This window comes from Uranotaenia lowii, chromosome 2 (genome assembly GCF_029784155.1).
Source record: "Uranotaenia lowii strain MFRU-FL chromosome 2, ASM2978415v1, whole genome shotgun sequence".
In the NCBI taxonomy this organism is placed as follows: Eukaryota; Metazoa; Arthropoda; class Insecta; order Diptera; family Culicidae; genus Uranotaenia; species Uranotaenia lowii.
The window spans coordinates 192,739,908-192,761,037 of record NC_073692.1 but is presented as its reverse complement, the minus strand read 5'-3'; the positions used below and the strand labels follow the sequence as shown (position 1 = coordinate 192,761,037).

The 21,130-nt window shown below is 39.1% G+C and overlaps 1 protein-coding gene across 2 annotated transcripts in view; it reads left to right on the top strand.

The window, feature by feature from the left end:
• LOC129742686 (uncharacterized) overlaps positions 1-21,130 on the top strand; it is a 68,177-nt gene that overhangs the window by 23,836 nt on the left and 23,211 nt on the right. Inside the window, exon 1 of one of the 2 annotated variants that reach the window (XM_055734626.1) lies at positions 10,241-10,353. The exons of the other annotated variant lie outside the window; for it this stretch is intronic. The gene's annotated coding sequence lies outside the window, so the exon portion shown is untranslated. Of the gene's footprint in view, positions 1-10,240; positions 10,354-21,130 lie in introns of those variants that run through there. 2 annotated transcript variants of the gene reach the window in all.

The window sequence follows — 21,130 nt, the reverse complement described above, 5'->3', positions numbered from 1 at the left end:
CAACCAGCCACCAGCAGCGAAGAAGCATATTAACCCTTCACTTCATGATTTTTTATTATTCCTCAAAAATCATTATAAAAGTTGGAAATGATGAGAAAAAAAATTTAAAAAAAAATACGATTTTTCACTTTTTCCAAACATTAATTGTTGCAAATTTGTTACTTTATGAAACGAAGGGTTTATTATTGCTCAGAACATTACAAAACGGCATAGGCATCTGTTGAAATAATATCGGTTCTAAAAAAAATGGAATTCCATGTTTATAACTTCCATGAATTCCATGTTTATAACTTTTTGATATTTAATTCATGAATTGCTTCAACTGACTATCAATGTATGATAATTTTGTGGTGAGTAAATACAGTTGGGCAACATTTTTTAAAGTGAAAAAATTTACTCTTTACAAAAACAATCCTTTGCAAGTTAGTTTTAAGTTGATCTGAGTTGAAATAAGAATATAAATTGTACATTTCAGCAATTTCCAAGCTACAAAAAAAAAGATTTATTGGTTATATGCCCTTTTGTGATGTTCGTTCACATTTCATATTCATGAAATGGCGGACATGTCTCAAAAAAGACTACTTGAAGAACTTTTTGGAACTTGATGAAGTCCATGGAAGGCTATTTGAGACCCGATTTGTAACTTTTATACTGAATGGGTGTGATTGCCATGTCACAAAAAAGGCTATTTGTGGATCTTTTTGAAACTTCAAGTCCATAGAAGGCTATTTGTAACTTTTATACTGAGTGATGCGATTGACGTGTCACAGAAAGGCTATTTAAGGAACATGTTGTAACTATTATGCTCGCATTCGAGAAAATTTAGTACCAATTCTCTTTGAAACCTTTGTTAAGCAAAATTTGAACTTTGGAGATACTCGTTTAGGTAGATATGGAACTTTTGCTTGCTTGGCAGTCATTATTTATTTATTTACATAGTATTCCGTCTCACGACATAACTTGACGAACATAATTCCTAAAATTCACCCGGTCCATTGCAACCGTTCTCCAATTTCTGGCGCACCCCACGTTCGCCAGATCACACTCCACTTGGTCTAACCACCTCGCTCGTTGCGCCCCCGCTCGTCTTGTTCCTACTGGATTCGTAGCGAACACCTGTTTTGCAGGACAGTCGTCCGGTATTCTCGCAACATGTCCCGCCCAGCGTATCCGGCCAGCCTTCACCACCTTCTGGATACTGGGTTCGCCGTAGAGTCGCGCGAGCTCGTGGTTCATCCTTCGCCTCCACACTCCGTTCTCCTGTACACCGCCAAAGATGGTTCTTAACACTCGTCGCTCGAATACTCCGAGTGTACGCAGGTCCTCCTCGAGAAATATCCATGTCTCGTGCCCGTAGAGAACAACCGGTCTAATGAGCGTCATATACAGGTTACACTTCGTGCGAGGGCTAAGTCTTCTCGACCGCAGTTGCTTGTGGAGTCCATAGTAGGCACGACTTCCGCTGATAATTCGCCTCCGGATCTCACGGCTGGTGTCATTGTCTGCGGTCACCAGTGAGCCGAGATAGACAAAGTCTTCGACTATCTCCAGCTCGTCGCCGTCGATCGTAACCTTGTTATTACTGGACAAGCGGGTTCGGTCGGTCTCGGATCCGCAGGCCAGCATGTACTTCGTCTTGGACCCATTGATCATCAACCCAATCCTTTCTGCTACGCGTTTCAGTGGAGGTGGAGGTGGAGATCTACCGCAAGATCTCCTCCACCGCCGCAGATGATCTGCCGACTATATCAATGTCATCGACAAAGGAGATAAGTTGACTGGATCTGTTGAAAATCATGCCCCGCATTTCGCCCACCGCTCGTCGAATAACACCTTCTAGCGCCACGTTGAACATCATGCAGGATAGACCATCACCTTGTCGAAGCCCCCTGCGCGATTCGAATGAACTCGACAATTCACCCGAAATCCGCATACAGCACTGCGTTCCATCCATCATCGCCTTGATCAGTCTGAGTTACGGTCAATCGTGTCGTATGCGGCTTTGAAGTCGATGAATAGATGGTGCGTAGGGACTTGGTGTTTCCGGCATTTTTCTTGGAAATCAATTCAACTGAAATCACTGTTGGTGCCTAGCGTAGTATTTATTTCCAGTCATGCAATACCTGACACCAGCAGTGATTTCAATTGAATTGACCGTTTTTAATGCCAAAAGTCACGGCTATTTCCTCCAAAGAATTTATGAATTGGCACTAAATATTTTTAGCACAGAATAAACAAAAATAAAACTTTAATTTTTAAGAACAAAATATTTAATTTCTCAATACAAATCTGAAAGTTAAAATTTGCTCATGGAAACGTTACTTTAAAATTCTGCCAAAAATCAAGAATGAGTTTTGAACCAAAACGAAGCTTTTAAGACTCCGGGGTTTGAGAAATTCAAAAATGACCCCAAATCATACATACATACATGTGTAGCATCTAACCCTGCTGTTGTATGATCTCCGTTCGATGGTATATTTTTCTACACTCATTAGGTAATATTTATAAAATTTATAAATTGCAAATTATATTGACTTGGGTCAGTAGCTTCGCACACCCTACCTCGGCTGCCAAATTTGTTAAAAAAACATTTTTATACTTTTTTTATATTGAGGGAAACCCTCAATAACGATTCGATATTCTCGATTTTTACTTAAACTTTCACTATACATCAATCAGAAGCGCTATATGTTGAACCAAACATGGTGACGTAGCTTTTCCCAACAGACGTTTCGAAAGGATAATAAAAAATATATAATAGAAAAAAAACTTGCTCCCTGTGACTTAACCGTTACCGTTCCAGCAACTCGTGTGACGCCACACCGTTTGTGTCCGTCTGCCATCCGTTTAGGAGCAGCAGTCAGGCACTTGTCGACACATTCCCGAGCGAGGTAATCGTTTTCGTGCACGCGCCATGCCAATCCAAACACCAAACGTAACAGCCATTACTGCCAGCGGGGTTCTTTTTCACCATTATGGTAAAGGTGTGTATTACGGTATTATGAAAGTGAATTTGAAATTTGAAACGTTATACTGGATTCAAAGCACCAAACACTAGAAACATTGATCATTTTTAATTGTTTCATTAATGCCGAGAAAACTATCTATGGTGGCAAAAATAGGCACGATTCGGAACTATGCATCAATAGGTTTTACCGGTGTAACCATGAAGGATTGTTGTTCCTTTTTTTCCACCCATCATCAGGTAACCTCCAATTGTTGTGACCGAAGCGAGTTCAAATGTGTCTGCTGTAGAAAGATCTTGTGAGCGAGGAAACGGCACAAGTGCCAAGTTGTGATGTTTCCGAAAAACGACAAGCAACGCGCCCATACCCAAAATTTGTAGAAAAAAAAAACAGTAGGGGAACATGCCCTATTATGCGCCACCTAAGCGAATCGCTGATTTTCTTTGTATTCCACGTACAAATTGTGTTAAAAATTGGTATAATTGTTGAAGAAAAGTGTTTTCTACACATGCCTATGATTTGTTTTAACTCAAATTGCTATAGTTGCTTCAAAAACTTGATTTTTAAAAACCATATTCAAAGCCACAGAACAAAACTGTGATGCAAATACGCGCCGCTGTGTATTCAATACGCGCCTAGCAGCCGAGCACACCCGAAAGCAGCCGAAGACCGAAAACACACCAATACTTACAGACATTTTGACTGAAAATAAAATCAAAATGGACTAATCAAAATTTAAAAAAAAATTAAAAGTAGATTTTTTGGGCTGAATGAACGCTCAAAATATGGTTTTAGACTTTTTGTCCATTTTCAATGAAAATTGGCCTTTTTGAAAAATAAATGCTATTTTCAGCCTACTACGATTGGCGCGTTATAACGAGCGCATGGGCCGTGATAGAACATACCCATAAAAAGCATACCTTAGCGAGTTCAGAATGATTTTTTAGTATAAAATCATAGTTTAGTTTCTCCTCTATCGATGTGTCAGAAAATATTGTCTTATTCGTTTTTCTCAGCTCGGTGACACCTTATTGAAAGTGTTTTAAAATTTAGATCGAAATGAAGAAAAACCTAAATTGTGAAATTATCACGACACAGGGGCATTTTAAGAAATAATTCATACTTGCCATGACCAATCACAGCATTTAAAACAAATTGGTAATATTTTGCAGGCTTAAAATGCTTCAGATTCTTCAAAACAAGGGTGGCGCGTATTAGCCACATGGGGCGTTATATGAACTTTTCCCCTACAGGAGCATGAGAACGACAACTCAGAGTGGAAATGCCGCCACCAAGTAGAATAGGCTCCAACCAACTGACTCTCCTACATCCGCCGTCTTTTTTTTCTCCACCCCCAACCCTGGACCGATTACGGTCCCCACAAACGATGAGCTCCGCTGATTTACGGCACCGCATATTTCACTCTTGCTTGGCGCTTGTTGTTCACGTCGTCGCGTGCCACCCGTCTGCTGGCTTTGTGCCATTTTCCAAAAGGGGTGGAAGGGAAGTTGGCAACTGTCGATGGTGTCTCAGAGCTTCCCATCCCCAGTCAACCATTGGTTTTCGAAGCTTATTCGCGGTGGTTGGCGTGTCGACCGAAGCGAGGGTGGATTTCGAAATTCGACCTCGCCAACCCCCGGAGGCCAGACAGGGGAAAAAATGATTCCACCCATCAAACATAACACAGTCAATCAGGGCTGGATTCTGGAAGGGTTCCGAGGGCATTGAGAAGAACTTCGTTCAACAAGTGGGATTAAAACGGATATTCATTTCTTTTTATTTTTCCTTTTCGGCTTGATTTATTCGGGAGTGTCTTCGTACAGAAGTAGGATTTGGTTTAGGTTCTAAGCTTCTTTTGACATTTTACGGTTGATCAGCCTTTTACATAAGAAAGTACCGTTTTTTTTTCGTATGAACATGTTGGAGATTATTTCTCCATACAAATAAGCTCAAAAAGGAAGAATTCCGGTATTGTCCAGTTGCTGATAGTTAGTGCAAATTGAAGGAATTTCTATTCAGTATACAGTATTTCTGGCATGTTTCACCTTACTATTTTAAATTTTATTCATCAGTACCCTCTGATGCTCGTATTGTCATCTTAATTCAATTATTCATAGTTACATTGAAGCCAACATAGAGGCGACCGCTTTCCCCGGATCCTAAGAATACTTGGACAACGTCCTCTGAGATAATACCTAACTGAGGAGACTCACTTTCAACGGAGGTCCGACCTCTCCAACATGGGCTGGCAGTAACTCACTGATACTACTTAGTCACTGTCAGGGTAAACAGGAGAATCTTCGTCAATCGTCGCTGGTCTGACCGGAAGAAGTATCCGAGCGTCGGATGCTTTTTCCGACTTGCTCTTGTCTGGCTCTCAACCTGGAACGTACCTGGCCACCGAAAAGGTAGTCTGAGGACCATTAAATGCGACAGCATCTCCGGGAAGCGGAGTCTTCTCCCTAAGTTGGGCATCTAATAACATGGATGGACATGGATAAGTGTCCTTATCCTACAAATAGCTTGGAAGAGACCCCGTTAACAAGCAGCAGAGAATGTAGCCTAGATAGAACACCTCCACTAAAGCTCGCTGTAAGCTACAAAGACATCCCCAGCATGGCGTATCTATATGCGACAGCCCTCTTGAATCAACTACTCAAGTGGAAAATCATTGTTTACGAATTGAATTCTCCACCACGTCTCACAAGCCCTACACATTGTACTATCGTTAAACTTCACTTGATGTGGAAGGTCATCGTTCCACGACATAATGCGTTTCACACCATACTTATATATGAGTTCATTTCCCTCAACAATGACCTCAACTCTCCATGAATCAAGGACCAACCTCTCGGCGTGTTGAATTAAGTTCCACACCTTGCACAACTTTACTCGTTCTGTGAGTCGGATCCAGGTAGTCCTAAGCTCTAATTCGAGTCGTCGACCGAATTTCCTCATGTGGCAAATACAAGTCGTGGTTTTGACCAACCGAAGCATGTGTCAAACCCAGACACTTCTAATACCTCTTGTGTCTGCGTCTGATACCTCTTGTGTTAATCTCTAACACCTCTTGAAGCGCAAATCGAGTTGTCCATCGTATTTTCCTCGGGCACAGACACGAATCGGAGACCTCCCGAAACGCTTTTCGGACCCTGACTCTTCTGACACTTTGATACAAGTTGAGCAACACTTTTACCCAAAACACAAACACGCAAAACCTAAAACTTGTAGCTATTACAATTATTTACTATCACACGACATTTTAAAATCCTAAGCTAACTTACATTATCGTCTCACGGGCCCGTTTCCATCTTAAAGGGTATACGGAATCAAATTGCGACACACAAAAATATTCGGCAAAATTCACCCGTTCAACTAATCACCTTCAAACCTTCAGGGAGTAAAATAAAACATGTTATGAATATTTTCCCATTTTGGTTTTATTCAAACTCAATTCTATATCGGAATGCACGAACCTCCTTCTTTACACTACTCATAAGGTCCTGTACAACATTTGAACCAACATTTTTGGGTGGCAATCCATGATTTCTTCATATCTTCTTCCGATTTCACTTCCTTAGGATGCTTCCGAAGTGTCTGTTTCATGATGGCCCAGTACTTTTCAATTGGCCACAGTTCCGATGCGTTCGTTTAGATGCTTCGGCACGAAATTTACCTCCTTAGCCTTGTACCACTACAAAATCTCTTTCGAGTAATGGCACGAGGCTAAATCCGGCCAGAACATCGTAGGACCATCGTGTGACCTCAAAAGACGCTTTTGAAGACATTCCTTTAGGTACACCTGCCCATTGACCGTTCCAGTTGTTACGAATGGGGTGGTCCGCTTTCCACACGAGCAAAATTGCGCCAAATCATGTATTTTTTGGCAAACTTTGACATCTTCTGCATTCTAACGTCCTCAGGGACATCGAACTGATGAAGAGCGGTGAAAAACTGGAGCCCTGGAAGCTGCCAGTAGTCTGCTTTTACGAACGTCTCATCATCCACAACGAGGCAATGTGGTTTCGTCAACATCTGGGTGGAGAGTCTGTGCACGTGTTTTACCTACCGCATTCTGCTGTTCATCGCGATGAGGCGTCTTTTGGACTTTGCACGTGTGCAGTCCATCACGTTTTTTTGCAACTTGCACGAAAGTTTTGGTTAGATTCAGTTTCTTCGCCACATCTCGAACTGAACTGTTGGGATTCCTCTTGAAAGCTTGAACTACCCGCTGTGATCCTTAACATTATACGGAGGTCCATTTTTGCCACTTTTTTCTTTCTGATCGATAGTCAAACGTTCGTTGTACCGATTTAAAACACAAGACACTACTACTACTACTACTACTACTACTACTATTACTACTTTCGCAACGTCCATTCGTCAAAACAATCGTTTTCCGAATGGTCATGTCATTCAATCTTTCCGTCATTTCCTACAGAGACCTCACTTCTTCACCAAACCAACTCGAATTTTGCTTCCAGTTTGTTGGTTTCGACTCCGGGATGTAAGCGACGGACGGTCCACGACGTTCAGCGAATCACAATCGCATTGGCTAATTCTGATGCTTATTTAACTAGTTTCGTTCCGCAGATTTTGTTTTGCTTTGCCGATTCTTGTTTATGTTTTTCACCACAGGTGTGCGTTTGACGTTAAAACTCTTAACTCTAAACACTGAATTTTGGCTCCAATTAATACAATAACAACACGCTCAAAATTAAATAAACACAAATACTTAAATACAACGCTACCACTTCTTGTGTCTACGGCTAACACCTCTAGTGTCGGACAGCTTTTGCGTCCAGATTCTGGTTATTTTATTACAAGGTTGTGGGTTCGCGTTCGGCAGAAAGGATGATTATCCCGTGAGCTGGCGGTTCCTCACCTAGACGAGTATCCGATGACATGACTGTCGTAACTGTCGATGTAAGTTTCGAAGAAACTGCATTCAAATTCACCAAAAACTTTACCGATAACAAACTGCACCTTAAAACCGAACGTCTTCTCTTTCCTAATTTAATCAACAGAATGCCAGTTTTTCTTTTTTTTACCGTTTCATGTTCATGTTATGTGACGCTTGCACGCTAACGATTTTTCAATCATTTTGGGACTTACTTTTAACTTTAATTTGGATGAATAAGTTTCTAGCCAGAAATGTTCTATTTTTTCGTTTTGTTTCTTACTTCATAGAAAAGCGGTTAACTTTATTTATTTGCTCAATTCTATTCACTACAATGACTTGACGCTTCTCGACTTGCGACTTGTCCGCGCGGGCGATGGGCTGATGAATGAGAGGGAGATGCTCGCGCGATGAATGCGATAGAAGATTGGCGGTTGCGTTTACTGACGAGGGGATATCGGATGGCGATTCTCGTTAATTGTGGTAATACTCAAGTTATTAATGCAATCTATAAGAGATGGAAATATAGCACTCCACGAAGGTGCAATCATAACTTCAAACATCAACAGCTGGGTGTTTTAGGTGCCGTGTGTGGGCTCATCTGTAGGCAGCCTATAGTTCTCTGGGCGTATATCTGCAATCGTCAGGTTTGGAGAAGCTTTTCCACTCTGGACCAGCGGCGAGAGCTTGCGTCTGGCTCACAAGATAGCTTGATAGTGTTGATCAACAACCTAATATTAGCATAACCATGTTCTATTGCCGTTCGACCGTGCAGTTTCGAGCTCAAATGCGCAATCAAGTACCATTACCCTTTGAGTAAAGCTGTAAAAGGACGACAAAATGGCAACAGACGACGATCACGAGGTTTTTATTGATTATTTCAGCGATATGACGATGGTAAATAAGGTCACAATCTGGAAAGATTGATCTTTATTTTAATCCGTCTTGTTTCCAAGATAGCGTTTTAGTATGATGTTTGCAGGTTAAACTACAGTTTCTCTGTAGCTCAGACATCAATCAAGGGAGTTTAAAGGGCTGGTGTTTTCGTATATAAGGCGTAAAACGTGTTGAATCTCTCACAAATAACCATAGAAGATTGATTGATACCGTATAAGGCCGGAACAAATATCAAATTTTTCTTTTGTCATTCATGTTTCAAAGACAAGCATCGAGCAATCGCAAGTAATCGCAGTATTATTATTAGAAGCGAAACGCTAAATAACCCAGTTATAGCAAATGAACCTTCATCATCGACTTGGTTCAATTTTTAACAAAGGTAAAGGTCCCCTGGATTTTTTCGAAATATACTCCTGGATTCGCCACTGCCAGCCACCCACAGAAACGCTTCTGCCAACAGAACGTGGCTTTCCACCCTTCCCTATAAAAAAACACCATGCAAGAAGAAGCAGCAAACCCTGTGACAGACAGATGCTGGTCGGTGCTGTGGCCTGCCCTGGCCTGGCGCTGTGTGCCGGTGCGTCTATATCGGTTGGCCATCGTCGTTGGATTGTTGGTTGGCCCGGCCATGGGTAGCTGATTCAGCGAGCAGCAGCAAAATGGAGAGGTAGATAAATGGTCGAGGACATGAAAACTTCTCGACGTGTCAGAGACTACACACGGAACGACGCAGCCACTAACGAAGTCAGGCTCTGTAGCACCGATAGTAGAGCAGCAGCAAGTCGCAGTTCCGAGTATCTACCTCTCTATAGTTTGTGAGCCTTCTGGAATGGAGCAGCCAACTGCTAATGTTGGCATAGGACGATGTCTATAATACCGTATAGGACCGGGACAGCACAGAAAAAACATCCCCTCAAGAGACGGCATCGTTCCGGTGAAGACCGACCGAACAAACTCTGTTGTGTGCTATGTATGTGTGCTTGTGTGTGACTGCCCGATTACTCACGGGACGGACAGCGGCCAACGGCAATCTTCCTGTGTAGTCAAACCTCCGGTTTTTCTCTATAAACGGAACGACTGCTGCTTCGTCGAATGAACGATTGGCGCTTTCACATTGGCGACGTGGATGACGACGACGAAGAACGTCAACGACAACGTTGACGGCCAGACCTCGGCACTTGGTTTGCCAGTACGTGATGGTGGTTTTTTCTTTTCCCCAAGGGGTTTGTTAGGGACCTACCTACACACTGTCGGTATGTTGAACTTCCAACCACCCGCAGGAAATGGCTTGATAAAGTGACACATCACCTACATCGACGAAGACTTTAACAATCTTTTAAAGCTCAAAATTACTGATTCATTTACATTTTAGACAAAAAAAAAAGAAAAGACGAAAAAGAAAAAAAACAACAATAATGAAAATAAGATAAAATAAATCAAAACATGAAATATAACATTTAATGTGATTAATCAATAGGAAAATAAGTTTGGCAGATTGGAGTATCGTGAGTCATGGATTTACGTGGGCCCCCTCATCGGATTTGTGTTGGAGATAAAAGTCTCAGCCCAGCTGTTCTATCGTCGTTCTGTGTAAGTATTTTTTTCCCGTAAGTTGTTGACCTGTTTACACATCGTATGGTAATTATATTTAACTTACCAAAATGAATGTATTTTTTGATTATTTGAAACGTCTGTAAGTTGCATTGGTGGGAAACCAAACGTTCATAAAGAAAATATGTTTATTTGTAATGAACCTAGCTTTGTCTTACTCTTTTACACGTAAAGGGAATCTTCATGAAATATCAATAAGTCATTCAAATGCAAAAAATGTTCAAATCGTAGCTTTTGGGGAATCATGGGCCACAAAATTTGGGGTTTCGTGGGGGATATTTAAAGGTTTTTATACACATTCATGAGCCCAAGATTAAACATCGAACACATTTGTTCCGGATAAGTTTTCAATAACTGTCCGCTACCTACAACGTAGATATAGAGCTAGCTTCAAATACTTGTCCTTAATTTTTTGTTTTCAAATTCATTAACAGATTTAAATTCGTATTTTAGGCTTCCGAAAAACCTTTCATGATTGATGCGCAATGTGTTAAAACATTCCAGCTAGAGGGGAAATGAGCGGGGTGAAGTGTTGCAAAAAATAAAATGTGTGCACTTATTCTTCTCCTTCAATTTGCCACAAAGCGACGATAAATCGCATAATTAGAACTAGTGACCCGTGATTTTCAAAATTGAATCTTTTCGGGCCGTAACTACGACCCATGGCCACAGAGAACAGACGTACAAGCTAGCCAACGAAACTTGTGTAAAATTTCCAACGATCAATTTGAATCATTTTTTTTTTGGCTGGGCCACCAGATGTCTCCAAACACACCAAAAAGAACTGTTAACCAAACTAAGGAAAAAAAAACAAAATTTTGGTCAGTTCTGAACAGGTCGTATGAACTGTTTAGCGTGTTTCAAGAAAATTACTGTTGAAGTTTCGTAACACTTTCGCCCAGTTCCATAATGGAAATATATCTTAAAAGTCAATCGCTATTTCCTTCAAGCTTAAAGTGTTCAATTTTGAACAATGGGATGCAAAAGTGATACTAAAGTAACCCGCTTCGAAATGTATAGAATCAGTTCTGATGACTAAGACCAAACCCACCAGGCGTTGCTATTTCGGTCGGTATTTTAGATGGTTTGATTGGTTGCGTTTTTATCTACTTACTGATTTTCGCACCCATTGTTGCCATCCAGGTTGGTATTTGTGTTTGTTTATTTTCTGATAGGGACGACCGGCTGCGTTGCTACCGGGTTGCTACATAAACGCATCCTGTAACAACCTACTACTCGAATGCTATTTCTCGAATCAAGTTAGCGACTTCTGGTGCGATGATGGGTTGATAGATATGTTGCTGAATGTGCTCGATTCGTGGTTTAGCAACCATTGGGTGGGCTTGGTCTAAGGCTGATCATCAACTATGTTACTAATTCCCTGGATATAGTCGATTCGTCCTCTGACGATAACCGCTCAAAATGTGCAAAAAATTATTGTAAAACTGTTAGTTATTTCGACTGCTTCAGTAGTGCAAAATAAAGGAATGAATTAAAGTTTATCCCCTTAAGGTTTTTACTTAATGACTTTTTTCGGTAAGTGAAACAACATTTTTTTTAATTTAAGTTTCGTTTCTGGTTACTCTGGGGGAGATCTGATGATGGATGAAGTAATCCGAAACGTTAGGTAAATTTTAAAAAAATTGTTTCTACTCACCGAAAAAACTCAATAAGTAAAAACCGTATAAAATTAAGGAAGTGAAATTCTATCCAGTCAAAAGTAACTCTTATTGCATTTATCTAGCAATAAATTTAACTCGTCTATTTTAGAGCGGCATTAGTTTAATTATTAATGAGTTCATATACGATTACGCCTTTTCGAAATCTGGGCCCTTGAAAATTTGGTTTGTTTCAAGTCAATTTTCAACGTATTTTTTGGATGTCAGCATTTGAAATTTTACACACTTGTTTGAATATTTTGTTCGAGCTTGTACGTCTGTTCTCTGTGCCATGGTCATTACAAAAACAGTTTAATCAGGTCACTAAGAAGTAGAGAAAATGCACAAAAAAACACATTCGGAGCAATACTTATAGTACTTGTTTGGCTGTTTAACTAATTTATTACAAATCTCGATACATCTTTGGAAGATCTTAGAGCTACATTTTGATATACTGTTGGTCAAAATAGATCCACGTATTATTTATTTATTTACATAGTATACCGTCTCACGACATAACTTGACGAACATAATTCCTATAATTCACTCGGTCCATGGCAACCGTTCTCCAATTCCTCGGGCACCCCACGCTCGCCAGATCACGCTCCACTTGGTCTAACCACCTCGCTCGTTGCGCCCCCGCTCGTCTTGTTCCTACCGGATTCGTAGCGAACACCTGTTTTGCAGGACAGTCGTCCGGCATTCTCGCAACATGTCCCGCCCAGCGTATCCGGCCAGCCTTCACAACCTTCTGGATACTGGGTTCGCCGTATAAGTCCACGTATAAGTGATATATTTTGTCATATAAAAAAATCTGATAAAATGAATAAAATAAACAATTCAACAAATTACGATAAATACGATTAAATTGTATGGGAGAGTGGGGAATCATGGGCCACTTTTTTTCGTTGTTCCATAACTTCTTTACTATAAAAGTTAAAATGAAAATAAAAAATGGTATGGTTTTCTACGTTTTCAAGGTATCATAAGGTTATTTTATTAAATTTTTGATAAGTTATTTTCCCCAAATTCTGACTGCTTGAAAAAAAGCAATATTTTTTGGATTTTGAAAAATGGTGGGGAATCGTGGGCCACCAAATCTAAATTGACCAAATAACATGCAAAGTTTATGAGTTGATCCAAAACTGTGATTTCCTAATTCATTTCGTTATTTTAAAGCAATTTCAGATGATGAAATAAAAAAGAGAGCTGTGTATGACCGCATAGATTCCAAAACCTGGCTCGCGAACGTTTTGGCAAAATTTCTTATATAGGATGGACAAAATATGTTTCATAACTCTTCATTTGGCTTAAGAAAACTTTACAGATAGGAAAAACGTATTTAAGTTCGGAATGTATATAAAAACATAAAAATATAGGTGATTCAAGATGTGTGGCCCACGATTCCCCACAAGCTATGATTTGCAAATTGGTTGCGTTTGTGTGACTTATTGATGTTTCATCAAAAATTCCTTTTCCACGTGAAAGATCATGACAAAACTAAGATCATAAGCGTATGAGCATATTTTTGTTATGCACTTTAGGCTCCCCATCGATGAAATTAGCGGGTGTTTTTTAAATTATGTAAGTAAATTTTCCTTACTTTTTTTAGATTGATAAATAAAAGAAGCATATGATGCGTATTTCAGTCAACAACATATAGGAATATATGCTCACGCAAAGCGACGACGATGACAGTTGGTTTGAGATTTTTACCTCAACACACATCTGAGATATTAAAAGTGGCCCACGTTTCCCCATGGCCCACAATACCCCACTCTCCCCTACATAAATGACCAACAAAAAATTTTCATATAATCTGCATTGTGAAAAATAAAAAAAATCGAGTTGTTTTAGACCGAAAATTTTAAGTACTCAATTTTTTTTTTGGCCCACCACACTCCCCCACACCAAAAAGCTCGAAAGAGCCCCCTAGTAATGGAAACTTCAGTTCTCAGCATGTCTGGCAGCAAACAGGTTAAATTTAATTTAAAAAACGCGAGCAAAAACACAAAATTTAAGCATGCTGAGAACACAATATATTCTAACTTTAAGGCGCGGAAGAATGTAATAAAAAGTAAGCAAATACAGTGAATCTCAGTGGAAAAAAGTTTTCCTTTTAAGAGATCCACTTCTCGATGGAAGAAATTGAAGAGTATTAACAAGTTAAAAAAAATAAAATGAATTAAAATAAATTAAACTAAAAGTTAAAATTAGGTGAAATTAAAATAAACTACAGACAAACAAGTTTGGTAGTTTGGTGATTCGTTGTTTATTGGTTTAATAAGTTCTTAAAGTGTTGCATCAGTTTGGTCTTGAAAATATTCCTGTTATTAATTATCTTTAACTCTTCGGGTAGATTATTGTACTTCGTAGGTCCGACAAAAGAAATCCTATGTTGGCCTAGGCTTGTTGACGAATTACTCCTCAGAAGGTGATGAGACTGCCTTGTGTTATGAATACGAATTCCTGAAGTAAACCTGAGATTTCGAGATATATGAGAGGAATGTAAATTATCAAAGACATAAGTACAAGTTTGGAAATTACAAAGTTCAGCCAATGGTAAAATATTGTGAGAGTGGTTAGAGTACAACAGATTGGATGGATGACGAAAGGGAAGTTTAAATATAGTTTTCAGACAACGATTTTGTTAAGTTTGTATACGAGATAGGAGAGATAAGGAAGCTCTACCCCACGCCGCAATCAAATAATTCATGTGTGAATGAACAAACGCAAAATAAAAACGCAACATTACATGGCATGGTACAAAATGTTTCACCCTCCTTAAAACGCCACTAAACGACGATATCTTTTTGTGTAAGTTGTTAATGTGCGATTTCCACGACAGAGTGTCATCTAGTGTTATTCCCAAATACTTGAAATTATGTACTTTTTCCAAAACATTATTAACTATTTTTGGACTGTTGTGGAATTGGATTGTTTTTCTAGATGACCGGAATAACATGTATTTTGTTTTGCAAAGTTCAAAGTGAGAAGATTGGAATTAAAATATTTATGCAGAATGTTGGGATCATCTTCCATGTTTTTAATAATTACATTAGGACATTTTCCTGGGTAAAAAAGTGCCGTGTCGTCCGCAAAAAATCTTGGTATTCCATGCAATGACAGGTTACTAATATCATTGATGTACAAAAGAAATAGGATTGGTCCAATGTTGCTACCCTGCGGAACCCCGACTTCAAAACTCCCTGAGGAACTTGATACTTCATCAATACGGACAAATTGTTTTCTTTCTGATAGATAACTGCGAATCAAGCTGTTTGTGATACCTCTGTGGTCATAACATTCGAGTTTTTTTAGAAGTATTTTATGGTCTAAAGTATCAAAAGCTTTTTTAACCCTTCGTTTCATAAAGTAACAAATTTGCAACATTTAATGTATGGAAGAAGTGAAAAATCGTATTTTATTTTAAATTTTTTTCTTAATGCACACATAAATTCCGACTGTTTAAAATGATTTTTAAGGAAAAATAAAAAATCATGAAATGAAGGGTTACGATCTAAAAAAAAGGCCACCAACTATATTTTTCTTGTCAATGTTATCAATTATTAAATCTAAAAGTTCACAAATAGCTGTAAGAGTACTTGAACCCGATTTGAACCCATACTGATGATTGTAGAGAACATTACTGGACTCAAAAAAGAGTTGATTCTTTTGATTAAAAGTTTTCCAAACACTTTACTAAAACACTCAGAGTTGAAACGCGACGATAATTATTAACATTTGAAGGATCACCAGATTTAAAAATAGGTAATACTTTTGCCGTTTTCAGGCAATCAGGATAAATTCCCGTTTCTAAAATTTGATTGAAACATTGTGAGAGAATTGGTCCAAAAAATTCAACATGTTTTTTTAATAAGCCTGTGGAAGTATTATCTGGTCCGCAACTTTTTTTATTTTTCAATGATTGAATGATAGTAGATACTTCGTTTGATATTGTCGGACGTAAAAACAAAGAATTGGAAACTCTGTGAAAGTTTGCTAATGAGTTATACTTTGGATCAACAGTAATTTGATCAGCCAGTGATTTGCCAATGTTTGTAAAAAAGTCATTAAAAGTCTGGCAAACTTGGTGCTTATTATTGATTGGGGCATTATTTACATCAAGGGGGATTTGTTTTTCGCTCTACCTAAAATTTAATTGATATTTTTCCACAACTTTGAATGGGGAGTGTTACTGAGAAGTTTTTCATAGTAAGGTCGTTTACAACTTCACTTTTTGAAATCAACTTTATTCGAGATGTGTGCAAGAAGTTCTTTCAAGTGCAGACTTTCAGGATTTCGTTTAAGTCTTTTGATGTAGTTAATCTTCAACCTAATGAGAAAGCATAAATCGAAACTCATCCACGAGAAACAATTATTTTTCAATTTGACGTATTTTGTTATTTTCTTTGACGATGCGCCGTGGCCTAGTCTTCTAAGCCAATGATCATGAAATGGAATCTCGGTCACGGCATAAAAAGTACACTTTCTGTGGGCTTTTGGTTTTAGCATTTACCAGATGCCAGCCATCAGTTCCTTGAAAGGTGTAAGTTTTAGTGTTAAGTAAATGAGAAATTGAAGTTTCACTGAGATTCAATATATGTGTGTGTCTTCATTTAATATCAAGTGTCTTCATGGGTGAAACGCATCACCTTGAAGTTTACGAAAATCGATGCAAGATACGAGTATGTATTAAAATAAATCACTATGTACTAGTACTTGTGTGAAAATTGTTAGTTAAATAAAAAGACACTATACAGTGAATGAATCTCGAAAACTATTGCCCCGCCAAAGAATCGAAATAAATCCACCCACCCACTAGCAGAAGACAACCTATAGGTGATCATAGGTCGTTTGGCAAGCTTCCGGCTGCAGCACAAAATCCACCAGCAGAACTAGGTTCGAGGTTCGAGGATTCCACAATAAGCTTCGGTAGTAGCTATACAAGAGGGACAAGAAGGAAAAACCCCTGCCCCGCAACAGCTACAGCAACAGCAAGAATGTCAATAACAACAATAGCAATGTCAGTAGCACGAGGTGATGATTCAGATAAGTGGCACCGTGTCGTGCGTGCGTGCAATGGAGTCGAGTCAACTTTCGAGGAGCCCCCTCCAACTAAATAGAACGGCGACGACGACGGCGACGTGACATAGCTATATGGCAAAACGAGTGCTCCCCGTCGAAGACGTCCGACTGGCCACCCTCGTTCGATGTCGGCTGAAGGGTAGCCCACTCGCCGTTTCCTGTTCTGTTCCACCATCCCTGACGGGATCACCTCGCCCCGTTCAAAAACTGTTCACCTAAAGTGGTTGGGGCCTCGCTTTTCCACCCCAGTGGCTATGATGATGGCAATGATGACGACGACGACGATGGCGCTACCGTTCCAGAGGGTGGTTTATTTTTTATGCATGACACCTCGGTTGTTCGCGCGCGCTGGTTTTATTTATTTTTTTTCCCTTTTTTGCCGTGCTTCTGACTGGCGGCGGCACGAGTACACTTTGGGTGAACTTTCTGGATTGCTCCTACAACAGTATTTTTTTCTGATCCTGTCTGTCTCTCTCTGCTGCTTCGTGTCCTGATGTATTCCCCACCGCAAAAGAATCTATACCAGGCGAGGGATTTTGGGGGCAAGCTCTCCGGGACAAATGTGAATCCAGGCGCACCGGCTGGTTGTGTCGCGTGAGTTGAGATGCCTTTTGGGAGATTGTGCGGAGACCTCTTGTACGCTTTGTAGCCCATCCAAAACATCTAACCTCCTCAAACTCTGACCCCCCTTTTTTCCACGCCCTGTTCACAGGCACCGTTTTCCCAACGATTCGTGAAAAACTAGAATCCAAGTCGGGGAGAATTGTTGGCGCGTGGCCTGCCGATGCCACATTGGGTCGCCTCCCCACTTTGCTTCACTTTGCTTTGGCGAAGTGATGTTTTGGTAGCAGGAATACATTTTTTTATTACACCCGGCGACGACGATAGAACGTTTTGCGTGTCTATCCCCTTTCCTAAAAAAAATGAATATTTCGATGGCTGTGGGAAGAACGAACGAAATTAGAAAACTTAATCTATTGACAACCGTTCCGTTTGCATGATTGGCGGCTTGAAAAATGCTATCGGAAGATTTTCTGTCAGTTGCACAATTTTGATGAATATATTTCCCTATTCCACTCGAGGGTGATGATTGCGATCGTGTCAAACAGTAATTACAATTAACATGAACTTTTTGTTGAAAATATTTGTTTAAGTGAAGGCAATCTCATCATTTTTGAATAGAATAACAACTAAAACTTCTAACACTCATGTGACTATCTGGAGCCACTTTCGTGTCAGGGTTGAATTAAACTGATTACCGATCGTATCTTCCAATTTTTTAAAACAAACATACATTTTGTTTAAGATTTCAAATAGAAATTAAACCTTGCTTCTAATTATAAAAAACCCGATTTAATCCACTTATTTAACAGTGGATTGCAGGCTTTCTTACAGAGTGTAAATTATCTTTGGAAACATATGACACAAGGATGGATACCTTATTTCTGAATTTATGATCTATATATATATAAAAATGAATTTCTGTCTGTCTGTCTGTCTGTCTGTCTGTCTGTCTGTCTGTTCCCTATAGACTCGGAAACTACTGAACCGATTTGCGTGAAACTTGGCAGGTGGGGGTATTGGAGGCAGGGGAAGGTTCCTATTATGGTTTGAGACCCCTCCCTCTCTCAATAAGGGAGGGAGGGGCCTCTCAAACAAAAGACAATTTTTTGCATAACTCAAGCCCCCATCAAGCAAATGGTATCCAAACTGGCATTGGGTGGTATTTGGGTACGAGGAATATTTCTATAAATATTCGGTACCCCTCCCTCCTCTCAGTGGGGTGATAGGAAGGGGGAGGGGGGCTACCTAACATTTTTTCATATAACTCGAAAACTAATCAAGATATTGGAACCAAATTTGGCACGGGAAGGTATTTGGATACGAAAAATATTTCTATAATTATTTGAGACCCATCCCTCTTTCCAGTAGGGAGAAATAAAAGGGGGAGGGGCCTATTTTTATTTTTTTACACAACTCAAAAACTAATTAAGCAAATGGAACCAAATTTGGCATAAGCGGGTATTTGGGAACGTGACATGTTCTAATGATTGTTTGAGACCCCTTCTTTCTTCCATCGGGGAGAAAGGAAAGAGGGAGGGGAGTTTCATACAATTTTTACAGCATAATTCAAAAACAACAACAGCAAATGGAACCAAATTTGGCATGGAACGATATTTGGGTACGAGAAATGCTTCTATGAATATTTGGAATCTCTCACTCCTTCAAAGAGGTGGATGAAAAGGGGGAGGAAAGGTCTCCTTTACAATTTTCAGTATAACTGGAGAGTTGATCGAGCAAATTGAACCATATTTGGCATATGAGATTATTTGGATACGAGAAATATTTCTATCATAAATTGAAGCCCCACCTTTTTTCAGCGGAAAGATATAAAGAGGGAAAGGGGAGCTTCCATATAGAATTAATCGAGCAAATGAAACCAAGTTTGACATCAAAAAGTATTTGAGTATGAAAAATGCTTTTTCTTTGTAAAACAATTCTTTTCTTGCAGTAGGATGATAAACATAACATGGAAAACATGGAAAATCATTTTGGTATGATTCTATGATTACCTGACACACCATCCTCCTTTCAGTGAGTAGGTACATAGGAGGAGGGAGGTGAGCCCATAACAATAGTGTTAGCATAAGTTCTCAATTTATGCTAACGAAGCCAATAAATGGAAACAAATATGGCATGGAAAGGTACTTGGTTACGAGATATGTTTCTACGATTGTTATAGATCCTTACGCTTTACAGTGTAGAGAGGGGAAGAAAGTAGGAGGTTTCATATAAATTTTGTTGTAAAGCTTGAAAAATGATCACCCATGGAACTTTAGTTGATATAAGAGGATTTTTGGGAACGAAGGTATGATTATTAAAAATCACGACCTCCGTTCAGCAGGGGGTGAAGGTAAGGACAGGGCAGGGGCTCTCTTATCAGTTTTTCAGCATAAATCCAGAACATATTAAGAAAAAACAACCTTATTTTATAAGTTAAATTGTTTTCGTACGATTAATTTGAGACCCTTCAGACAGATTCAAATTATCAGATCTTTAACATAAATTTATAGAGCAAGATTTAGAATATTTGTTTAAGTTATCTTGGTGTTGCAATTTGTAACTCCAACTGCAGCTCTCATTTTATAGCGGTTGCTAATGAATTATGTTATAATTTGATTTAAAATAATGCCAATAAAACAATAAAAAATTGAATAATTTTTGAAAATATCATTTGATTTTGAAAGGTGTAGCAAAGCACACCGGGTCAGCTAGTTAATCTATAAAAAAGATTATGATTAAAGAAAATCGAAAGCAAAAATTACTAAACTTAATTTAAAAAAAAGATAGCCAGTACATTTTTTGGAGGATAAGCTAACTGATATTCAACGAGTTCATTTACTATTAAAATATTTCAAACTGTTTAAGTTTGAGAGCCACATTTCTCGACGCTCACTAGTGGTCAAGGGGTTAGCCTCCTAAACTCTCATGATAGATAGCGTGGGATCGATTCTCGGCTGGTTGATGAACTTTTTGTCAAATTTTCGATAGCCCCCGTAGAATAGAATAAAACAATGTTAAACAATTTAGTTTTTTTTTTTTTGGTTTTAAGATATGACCTCAAAAATAAATCCAATGTTTTTAAACTAAATTCATCAAAATCGTAAAACCCAGAATAGGAGAAAGGGTGGTAAGAACGTTTTAATGGAACATACAAATCCACGGACATCATCGTAACTCGTCGAGCTGAGTCGATTGGTATATATAAAGTGGGGTCTTGGATCCTTAATTAATGATATCCCCAACTGACCGTTCGCTATGCCTTTCTGTAAGAAAGCCAAAAAGTTTATCCATTAGCTGGTTAGGATCATATTTACCTTAATTCGTGTTTTAATTATGACTTTGAAACTATTGAACCATTTTTACTGTTTTTAACGAAAAATTTGATCGAATTTTTTTGACGTCTGAAAATTGGACCTAAAGACGTCAGAAACAATTAGGGGAAAGTC